At 39.1% G+C, this 10,808-nt stretch overlaps 1 long non-coding RNA gene across 1 annotated transcript; it reads right to left on the reverse strand.

Moving 5' to 3' along the window:
- Positions 1 to 858: 858 nt before the first annotated feature.
- Positions 859 to 2,643, reverse strand: LOC145627018 (uncharacterized). Its single transcript, XR_014111264.1, has 2 exons — positions 2,373 to 2,643; positions 859 to 1,023 (listed from the first exon to the last, which is right to left on the reverse strand). It is a non-coding gene; the product is annotated as an uncharacterized LOC145627018 (long non-coding RNA).
- Between the last annotated feature and the right edge of the window lie 8,165 nt (positions 2,644 to 10,808).

The following is a 10,808-nucleotide window of genomic DNA, read 5'->3' on the forward strand; positions in this document are numbered from 1 at the left end:
GAGAGCAATTTCAAATCAGCAGTGGCGGAAGTCTGATGATCGCTGGAGGATTAATGTTTCAGGTGACTTTATATTTAGGGTTTTTGGATTTTACAAATTTGGGTCAAATTTGAATCTAGGAATTCAACTTAATTGGGTTTGATATGATCAGCTTTTGAACTATAATTTTTTATTATGTGATTTTAATAATTTTTCCTGTTGTTCCTTCAATTTTTTGCTATGTCTTTAATTTATTTGTTGCCTTGTTGGTAAATACATGATTATTGTAAAAGGGTAACTTTGTAACCCTTCTTTCTCTCTCTTATTTTGTTTATGTTTCTCTTTGATTCTTCATTTAATTTGGTTACAATTTGATTTTTTTTTTTTTTTTTGAAATTAGGGATTAGGATCTTGGGAGCTTACAAATTGGGGTTCAAATTCGAATTTGGGAACTTAATTGCATTGGCACTACTACAAAATATGCAATAGAGAACGTCTGAAATAGGCAATATAGAACGCCTTAGAGGCGTCCTTCAAGTGGGATGCCTTATAAAGTAAATAAGACGCCTATTTGAGGCGTTCTATATTCAATACAATACATAACACCTATCCAAGATAGGCGTTTCCAATTGTATCCACTAAAGATAAAAAAAACCAGGCAAAGAGAATTCCCATCTCATATTAGGCGTTCTATAATCATATGAAAATAGAACGCCTGTCCCATTTAACGGTCCTCTTTTCTTCGTTTTTTTCAAAAAAATAAATAATTAGAAAATATTTAAATGATTTTCAGTACATTATTTATCGTATTTACATTTGCTATCCTGTAAAAATAGGCTAAATCAAACAAAATGATACATATTCTAAATTTATAACTCATACTCGTATTATAGTCTTTCGTATAATACAATTCTACTTAAAAAAAAAATTAATACAGTAATTGAACTTCTCAATACTCTGTATAATGGAGAAGAATGCGATAAAAAATTAAAAAAAAAAAGTTCGAATCAAATAAGTCGGCTATTCTTGCTTCCATTGATGAATCTGCATCAAAAGGAAAACAAAATTATCGATAATTCAGGTTAAAAAATTTAGTACTACTCGTAAATAACTATTCAGTTACGGATCTTCTTAAAAAAAATAATTAAGAAGAAAAGCAATTTAATTTTTTTTAAAAAGACAGTATGCAAACACCTAATTATTTCCCCCAAAAACTCAAACATTGAACCCAGGCCAAAACCAAAGTAATACTACTTAAAATTAATCTGATTAAAACTAGTTAAACATATATGAATTAAGGAAAAATTGCTCCCATTAATCTGAACTTTGCCCCATCCACCGAAATTAATCCCAACCTTCGTTTATTATCTATTGCACCGAACTTTGGGGGGTATTAATTTTCATTGCACCCAACAGGTCAGCCAACCTGATGTAGCAGGTTACCTAGACACGTGTCATCATGTGATAGGTCCAAAAAAAAGAAAAAAAAGAAAAACAAAAATTAAAAAAAAAACCTACCAAACCCAGCCCCCTATCCTTTCCCGGAAAACACCACACCCCCACCCCCACCCCCACCCCGCCGGAATTTCGGCCCCCTCCCCGAAAACCCCTCCCCCCGCCATCGAAAACCGCCGCCCAGCCACCCCACCCCCGAAAACCCCTCCCCCACCCCCAAAAACCCATCCCTTGCATCGAACACCACCCTTAAAACCCCAGATCCGCCGCCCAGCACTCCCCCTTCCCTCGAAATTCACCCATTTCCTTCCCCCACCCCCGAAAACCCCTCCCCCGTTGCCGGAAAACGGCGCCCATCCCTTCCTCACCCTCGAAATCCATCCCTTTTCCCTTCCCCCACCCTCAATTTCACCCCCTTCCCACGAAAACGACACCCCTTTCCCCGTCAATTATCCACGAAAACAACTATGTTAAGGTTGTTTCCGGGGTCTGGGATGGGTGGTGGAGGAAGGCCGGTGGTTTTTGGTGGAAGTCGGGGGTTGTTCGACCGTTTTCCGGTGAAACTAAGGGTCGGGGTTAGGGTGAACGGCGATTGAGGGTGGTGGTGGTGGTGGAGGTGGCTGTGCGTGGGTTTTTTTTTTAATTAATTTTTTTTTTAAGCCTATCATGATGCGACACGTGTGCAATTAATCACAAGTCAACAATGTTTCCCTGATTAACCGGTTGCAAGTCATTTGGGTGCAATAAAAATTAATACCCCCCAAAGTTCGGTGCAATAGATAATAAACGAAAGTTGGGATTAATTTCGGCGGATGGGGCAAAGTTCAGATTAATGGGAGCAATTTTTCCATGAATTAAATAGAAACTATATTAGATTGAAAATAAGAAGAAAAAACAAAGAAAATTTCGTTAATACAGGCTAGAAATGAGAAATAAACATTAGAAAATCAGAGAAAAAATCGCAAGACGAAAGATGCGCCGCTTCCATTGACAAAATCGGAGCCAAAGGTGGCCTGAAATCGACCCTGGCGATAAGAGAGTTTGGTGAAGAACGGTGGTGAACGAGATAGCCTGAAGCTTAAAAACTAAGAGAAGAAGGAAAAAGAAGTTATGGAGAATTATTTTTGGTTCAAGCTTAAAAAATAATGGAAATGGGTGAAGGTGGGTTTATGAAAGTTTATCAATTTTGTTTGTGGGAGAAGATGGAGATCGTGGGTTCTAAAGGGAAAAAATGGAGGGCTGAGATTTAGAAGGCTAATGAAGAGGCGCACAAAGAGAATAAATGAGTTTAGGTCGGTTAGATTCATTTTTAAACTAAAGAGACGCTAGAACGTTTCTCTAATAGAGGGGTTTTGTTTGGCTCTTCTTACAAAACTGTGACCATTCCTAGGCATTCAATATTATGAAGTTAGATTTTTCATATATTTTTTTTATTATGTGATAAATCAAATAAAACTGTTGTTAAAGAGAGGTGTTCTGTATAATTTAGTTTATAAAACCGTCCTCCAACAAAGGCGTTTTATATAATTCTATAGAACGCCTACCCAACTTGATAGTTCTGTATTAAGTGTCACTTTTTCCACATTTTGTGGTAGTGTGGGTTTGGTTGATTAATTTTCGGATTTGAATAGTGAAATTTGCTATTTGGTTTGGGTGGTTGAGTGCTTAAGCTTGTGTTGTTCTATGTAATTTGGAAAGGGAATCTTGGGGTTTATAAGATTCATGGATTACAAGGATATGTTCCATGCTAATAGTTTTCATCTTTGCCTTTAAACAAGTACTGGATGTGATATGGAAACTCGGTTGAGGCACCTCATAAAAAGCACATTCAATTCTTTTTCTAATAGGATTCAATCTTGTAGCAAAGATATTCATTCAAAAAAAATTAATTTAACTCACAGTAGCAATTTTTATTCAATGTTGTGCAAATCATCTTCACAAGTGTAAAAGATCTCTATTCATGACCAGTGGGCTTTATAATTTCACTCATTAAGAGTACATTTAGTTGAGATAAATGCTTATGGTAATTAGGCTTGGATTGTTTACAACGTTTATATGTACATTAAAATATTAAAGGCAGGGACTCGGTGCTTAAGCAATCTACTGGTTGTGTGATTGCTTGAATTTGGATATAGGTGTGTGAATTGTATATGTTTATTAGCAATAAATTCTTTTGTCTTATGGAGCTCTTGTGCCAGCTATGCACCCTGCTCACGAGATCACTCCATCTTGGTCTCCTTTTTCTTTAACAGCTGACATAGTCCTTTTCTATGGATGCTCACTGTATTATACTGTCCCCACCCCCCCCCCCCCCTCCTAAATCCACCATTTTTCATTTTTGTGTGTGTGTAGGCAGGTTCACTCACTTGCATTGTTTGTATATCTTTCTTTTGTGAATAATGGCATTAAGGCCGCCTATATTATAGCTTTGTGAAAATTTTGTAATCATAAAATTTTTTCAAATGCATCATCATATAATACATCTCTTATACTTTTCTATATGAATGTTCAATCTCTTATACATAAATTTAGAAAGCTTTCTTCCATAGGTATTTTGTCTTTGTTAAAGATATGAATTATATACTTAAATTACTTTCATTATTATATCATTCAGATGTGTGACTGCAATGGAACTGTACGTATAAGTGTTACTAACAAAGGAATAATTGCGTCGTCAAACAACTATACCTAAATTAAATACAATTTATAACACTCGACTCAACCTATTACAAATATAGGGCAAGTAGAGGGGTCGAACCACAGGGAGAAATGCATAAACACCGCATTCATTACCTAGAGTCTAAGCTATCTCGGAACAAGAAGTGTGAATAACTAAGAGATTAAAATAAGAACGAAATGGATTAAAATTAATATAACTAAGCACCAAGGGAAATGGGTAGATGTAGATGCCGCTTGATCATGCAATAACAAAGTAGCGAATCAATGGTAAACTAAACATGCATGAATATCGAAGTAAGGCCCAATATAACCGCCTTCCGGGGTTAATCGGTTTCTCCTAACATAGCCTCTATGTTTCAACACTACAACCATATATTAGAAGGTGCAATCAAAGAACTATCGATAGTAATGAATCTCAACTAAGTCAACTTCCGTTCCTTGTTAGCAAATATTCACCTTTAATCAACTAACAATGTGCACTTGCAAGAAGATCAAATAATATCAAGCATGCAAAGACTTTAATCACCATTAACATAACCCCAACATTATAAGCATGAACAATTAGCAACTACACCATCCCCACACCCTTGGCTAAGTGACTACTCACTAATCATATTGAAGACAATATCAATCATCAAATCAACAAGCATCAACATGATCAATAAGCAAAGAAGAAAAATCAAAGCAAATAAGCAAAATCAAAAACAAAGGTAATGAGAAAGAGTAAGAGATTGCTCACTAATTGAAGATGAAGGTATACAAAGGATTGAACAAACTCCTTCTTCAAAATCCAAGTTCATCAATGAAGAAACCACACTTTCTCTCTCTACCAATGAAGACTAATAGTGTTTCTCTCTCTAGATTAAGCTAAGAAGTGCCGAAAATTATAACTAAGTTAATCTAATTACATCAAAACGTTCTAAGATGGGACTTATATAGTCCGTACAGAGCTAGCTGAGAAAAGGAGAGGTCTGGCCGAACAATGGGAAGGTTCGGCCGGACTACAGGGTAGGTTCGGTCGAACCATGGGTAGGTTCGGTCGAACCTCCCTGATCCTGGTCTTGTCGAACTTCTGTGGTTCGACCACTCCTGCAAAATTGCCAAATTGCATCTTGTCCCTGCCTCGACGTTCGGCCGAACCACTGAGCAGGTTCGGCCACACCTTCAAGGGGTTCGGCCGAACCTACTTGATTCTTCCTTCCTTCAGCTTCTCTTGATCTTCATGCTCCTTCTCCATGGCACGCCATGCATTCCAAAGTTCATCCAAAAAGGCCAAGAACCTACAAAACAACAAAGAAATGTTAGAAAAAAAACCAACAAAAAAGACAGAGGAAAAAGAAACACGCAAAAGGAAAGGGAAAGGCAAAACTAAGGGAAAAATGCTTAAAAAGGCTCAAACAAGTGCAAATGAGGGGAGAATCCTTAGATAAAAAGGATGGAAAAGTGGCATAAATGCCACTCATCAAAATCCCCCACACTTGCCTTTTGCTTGTCCTCAAGTAAGGAATACTAAAACAAAAAGACAACACACACAACAACCATAATATGACAAAGGTTAAGAAAATCAATCAAGCTTCATGATGGGAAATGCTCCAAATGGACTCCAACATAGGGACATGAATCAAAGAATGCTTACTTTTCTCAACTCAAAGAGGGGGAACACGTTCTAAGATGCTCATGGTTGAAGGAGACAAACCTAAGCTAAGCGTAGAGAACTAATGATTTCATCCTCCGCCCTAGCCCCAACCAAGACGGTCCGTGTTCTCTCCACTAGCTTCAAATCATCCCCAAGTTAGCTCCTCATGATTCCTCGAGGGAACCGGAAAAAGAAATTTTTATGTGGAATCATAAGGTTATCCCGACATCTCAACTATGCACACTCTCTCCATAGGGTTGAAATCTATCTCCCTCCACCGTTCTTCGACCGCACTCCTCCAAGTCCAAGGGTCTTAACTCGGGTTGTAAAGTCATGGCTAGGGGTTAAAGTTGGGAATTAATTTTAAAATTTTGGTGGCAAATCCTAAGTGAAGCAAAAGAGTGGCCATCTCTCAAGAACAACCTAAGAATTGAACCTAAATTCAAATTGCACCCTTCAATACAAAATTTCACAACATTACTTCATTTCTCTCATCATTTTCTCTTTCTTTTTTTTTTTTTTTTTTCAAATTTCTTTGACCCCCTTTTTTTTCAATTTATTTTTCTTCTTTTTTTTTTTGGTCTTCATACGTTGCATCCTTCCTCACAAACTTTTTGCAAATATTTTCTTTCATGAACAACTTCCAAAATCTCACTTGAACCAATATTCACAACTTTCTTGACCCAAAACCAACACTCTCAAATTCAAACCTCACAAGCCAATGCTTCACTAACTACAAGGGTTGGTAGAACATAGGCCGATAGATTTGTAATATGGCTAGATCAAGAAAGGGGAATGAGGCCCAAATTGGTTAGTAAGTGGGTGGATGAAAAATGAAAACCAAATTTGTAACAAAACACAAAGAAAACAAAGAAAAATGAGAAGAAATGCCCTCTTCCTCCTTTAAAGTTGTTTGGTCACGATCTCGGGAGCTAAACACCAACACAAAGATTAAGACATGCATAGTTAAGGATCCAAAGCGCCGCTCACAAGAATAATGAAGGCTAGAACAAATGACGCTCACACTGGATAAAAATAAGCAAATACCAACCAAGGGAATCCTATTCACTACGGAGAGCAACACCATCTTACCACTTTCCCGTGAACTAGGGGTTCAAACGTCCTCAAAAGTTCTAAACCGGGCTACCTTAGCTTATAATGTGTCTAATTCAACCTTAAGCATTCTCAAACCGTGTAAACCCTCATCAACTAGGAAGGTAAGCATTCAAAGTCATGTCATAAAAAAGGCACACAAATTCTCAAATCCAAATGAATGAGCAAACCCACATCAAAAATATTTCAACTTGACATAGTCATGCTTATTACACAAAAGAGAACAAGAAAAACACACAAGAAAGAGGAAGAAGTTAAAAAGGTTCATAATCGAGGCATGTAAATCAAATAAATCCCAATCGACATACAAGTGATCGTTGATATCAACATCAACGATCCCACGTTCCTTAGAACCAAAAATCAATCAACCTCGAACCATTCAACTCTTCCTAAACTAGACCTAAACTAAGCACTCAAAGAAAAAGAAAAAGAGGAAAGGTCTCACCAAATGCCGCTTGAAATAGAAGACAAGGTAATATATCCAATCTCAGCAAGGGAGCTAGTGTTGCTCCTTAACGTCCTTCATCTCCGCTTTCAAGCTTCAAGAAAGGTGAGCCAAACAAAAGAAACTACAACAAAACAAGAAAAAGTTAGAAAACAAAGAGAAAGACAAAAGAAATAAACAAAAAGAAGAAAAAATAAATAAAAAGCTATCTACAAAGTTTGTATTAAGGGGATTTGGATTTTTTTCTTGGGAGCATCTCCACCTACAAAAACTCAAGAATCATCAAAGAAAATCATCAGAAATCAGCAAAAATAATCATAAGACATCATCATTATCACCATCACATCACCATCACAACATCACCATCACAACGCCATCAACAATAACAAGGCCACTATCCTCACTATCCTCCTTATGTACAAGCTACTACCCTACCACTCTACCCTCCTATGTACACTTCAACAAACCAAAAGGACATCCTCCCCCACACTATTCTTTTGCACGTCTCGAGCAAAAGTTACAAGTTTGAAGACCGGGGGGATGAAAGGGAACCCTCATAACGGGTTATCATCTCCTTACCCCCTAGGTCGAGGGGGGTTAGCAGGATCAAACCCGGGAGTATCCATGGAAGGGTGGAATGGTTGGTTAAAGTTCTCATAGGGCCACCCTTGGTCACCCCAACCGCCATCAAAAGGAGTAGGGGTAGATGTGGATGCCAGGTCATAAGCCGGATCACACCCACCCGGGCGATAGGGGTTGTATGGTGGGGTGCCAACGCGTTGGGTAGGGTCGATGGGACCTTCCTAATAGGCGTAGCAAGGGGGGTGGGGTGTTGAGGGTCATAGGGCTCCCAATGATTGACCGGACCCTCTTGAGGGGGGTGGTAGGGGTAGTTAACATAGGGCGCTTGGATGCCCGCTTGCACAAGATTGTCATAATTACCCTCGCGTAGTACCCCCATTGTTCAATGGAAGCTTGATTGTCTCGACGGATATCATCGAGAGTACTACGAAGGGCATTTAAATCAAAAGGAGGAATGGAAGAAGAGGAAGATGCCTCACCTCCCCCGCTAAGGGGGGGGGGGACGGTTTGCTCCTAACGGTGCACCGGCGGAGGTTGAGGAACTCCCCCCGGGCTCTAGTTAGTCTCAGCTCATTGGGGATATTTTGCTGAGGGATCTTCCCTTTGAGAGGAGCGGAGTAGTCCACCGTAGTGAGGTCGGGGTCCTGGAGGACACACCATTCGATCTCCCTATTGACCAAGAGGATGAATTGGCGCTTGCTAGTGGTTTAGTTGAGGAAGCGGCTGTGACGGAGGGCGCTTATGGAAAGAGCATAGGGAGGGAACTCGTCGGTGAGCTCTTCTCGGGTTTGGTGCACGGGTGGGAGCAATTCAATTTGATCTTTGTATGATCCATTCTTCAAAGAAAGAGCAATGATAGTAATCATGCCACCCATAAAGATCTCATAACCGAGAGGGTTATCCCTAGTATCCAAGAGCCGTTGGATGAAGGTGGAAGAGCATTGAAATTTGAGCCGCTGAGGATTATAGGCCAAGAATAGGCAAGCAACCTCAACTTTTACCATGGAGCCGAGGTTCGCTGTGAAGAACACGGCATATTGGAGAAGCCGTACAAAATACCTCAAGGATATGTGAATGATATTGTTGACCTTTGAGGCATTAGTTTGAAACCTATCCTTGTTGGTGATACTCCTCCACCACTCTTGCTCGTTGTAAGGTATGCGATGAGTGGAGGTCATTTCGGATGGGTGATCAAGTCCGGTGGCATGCCAAAAGAATATCTCATTTAGCTCACTTTCCGTTAAAGAGTGATCCTTGTTAAACATTCTAAAGTGGATCATAAGTTGAGGATCCTCATCAACATCCTCCGGCTTAATGACTTCCTTGCAAAGAGAGGCAAGGAATTCCAAAGTTACACTCTCGTAAGTGTAAGCGTGGAGGTGAATGAAGTCACCCCATCCAAAGTTCTGAGCCAACCTGACCACCTCATCCAAAATACCTAGCTTCCTCAAAGTTTGGGGGCAAAAGAATCTTGTAGAACGGATTAGACGCTTGATGAGTGACTCATAGATGGGCCAAAATTGCTCGTTCGAAGCAACAATGCCATGATCATAGATGCCGGGAGGAGGTGGGAATTGTGGTCCTGAAGATTCTCCCACTCTCTTCCTCTTTGATTTTCTTTTGCCTTTGCCCAACATTTTGAATCTACAATTTCACCAAGAGCATATCATTAGAACACATTGATAAGAAATGACAAGAAGCTAGCCAAGGTAAAAGCGTATGTAAGAGAGTATACAATTCAAGGCATGCATGACTACATTTGAACCAAGGCTTGAATAAGAAATCTTATGTCATTCCTATATGAGTCCTAACAAAGTATAGGTGAAATTTGGCATGATGTCCCCTAATATTCGTGATAACCATTCATCAAACCATCGAAAACAAACCAAAACAATGAACAACAATTTCCAACAACATCCAACTCATGAATTTCTCAATCATAAAATGGTAACATGAACACCCTAGTATGAAATCAACATTCTTAAGCAAAGACATTGAGATCAAAATAAAACCAAGGCAAACATGCATAATCATCATAACAACATGTTCTACTATCAACAACCACTCATTTGCAACAAGTAAATCCAAAGAACCACATGAATCAAACAAGTTATAACTGACAATTTCAAGAACACCACAATTCATACTTAAACATGTAAAACATGGTTAAACTATGAGAAATTAAGGAAATAAACTTGCAAAAGCTAGGAAAACCATACCACAATTGATTGTAAGCAAGTAGAAACCCAAAACCCAAAGCACTCAAACCCTTGAGATTGGGGAAAATGAAAAGATGGGATTTTTGTGAGGAATTTTTAGTGGAGATTGTAGAAATTGATTAAGGGATGGAAAATAAGTGAGAAAAAGTGAAGATTGGAGTGATTTTGATGGAGATTTGAGGTTGTAAGAGGGGTTGTAATGGAGGTTTAGAGTGAGAAGGAGGAGAATGGAGAAGGGGAGATGCGAAAATGAAAGTGATAAGCCACGAAAATCAGCAGCAATAATAAAATGGCAGCATCGTTTTTTTATTCAAAACTGAAGTATGGTTCGGCCGAACCAGGGGTATGTTCGGCCAAACTACAATAAAAGTTCGGTCGAACATAACACAGGTTCGGTCGAACCTAAGCTGCAGATCAATTTTTTCAAATCCTGGCAGAATGTTACAGCAATTTTGCAAAAATGGAGGAGTGACCAAACCTAGGGACAGTTCGGTCGAACTACAAAACAAGTTCGGTCGAACCATCTCAAGGTTCGGTCAAACCCTAACTAGAACTTGATTTTTGCAAATTTTGGCAGAATGGACTTGAAATTTTTCAAAAATTGAGGAGTGACCGAACCAAGGACAGTTCGGCCGAACTACAGTAAAAGTTCGGTCGAACCATCCATAGGTTCGGTCGAACCATCCATAGGTTCGGTCGA

Source organism: Chenopodium album, chromosome 4, assembly GCF_948465745.1.
Source record: "Chenopodium album chromosome 4, dcCheAlbu1.1, whole genome shotgun sequence".
In the NCBI taxonomy this organism is placed as follows: domain Eukaryota; kingdom Viridiplantae; phylum Streptophyta; class Magnoliopsida; order Caryophyllales; family Amaranthaceae; genus Chenopodium; species Chenopodium album.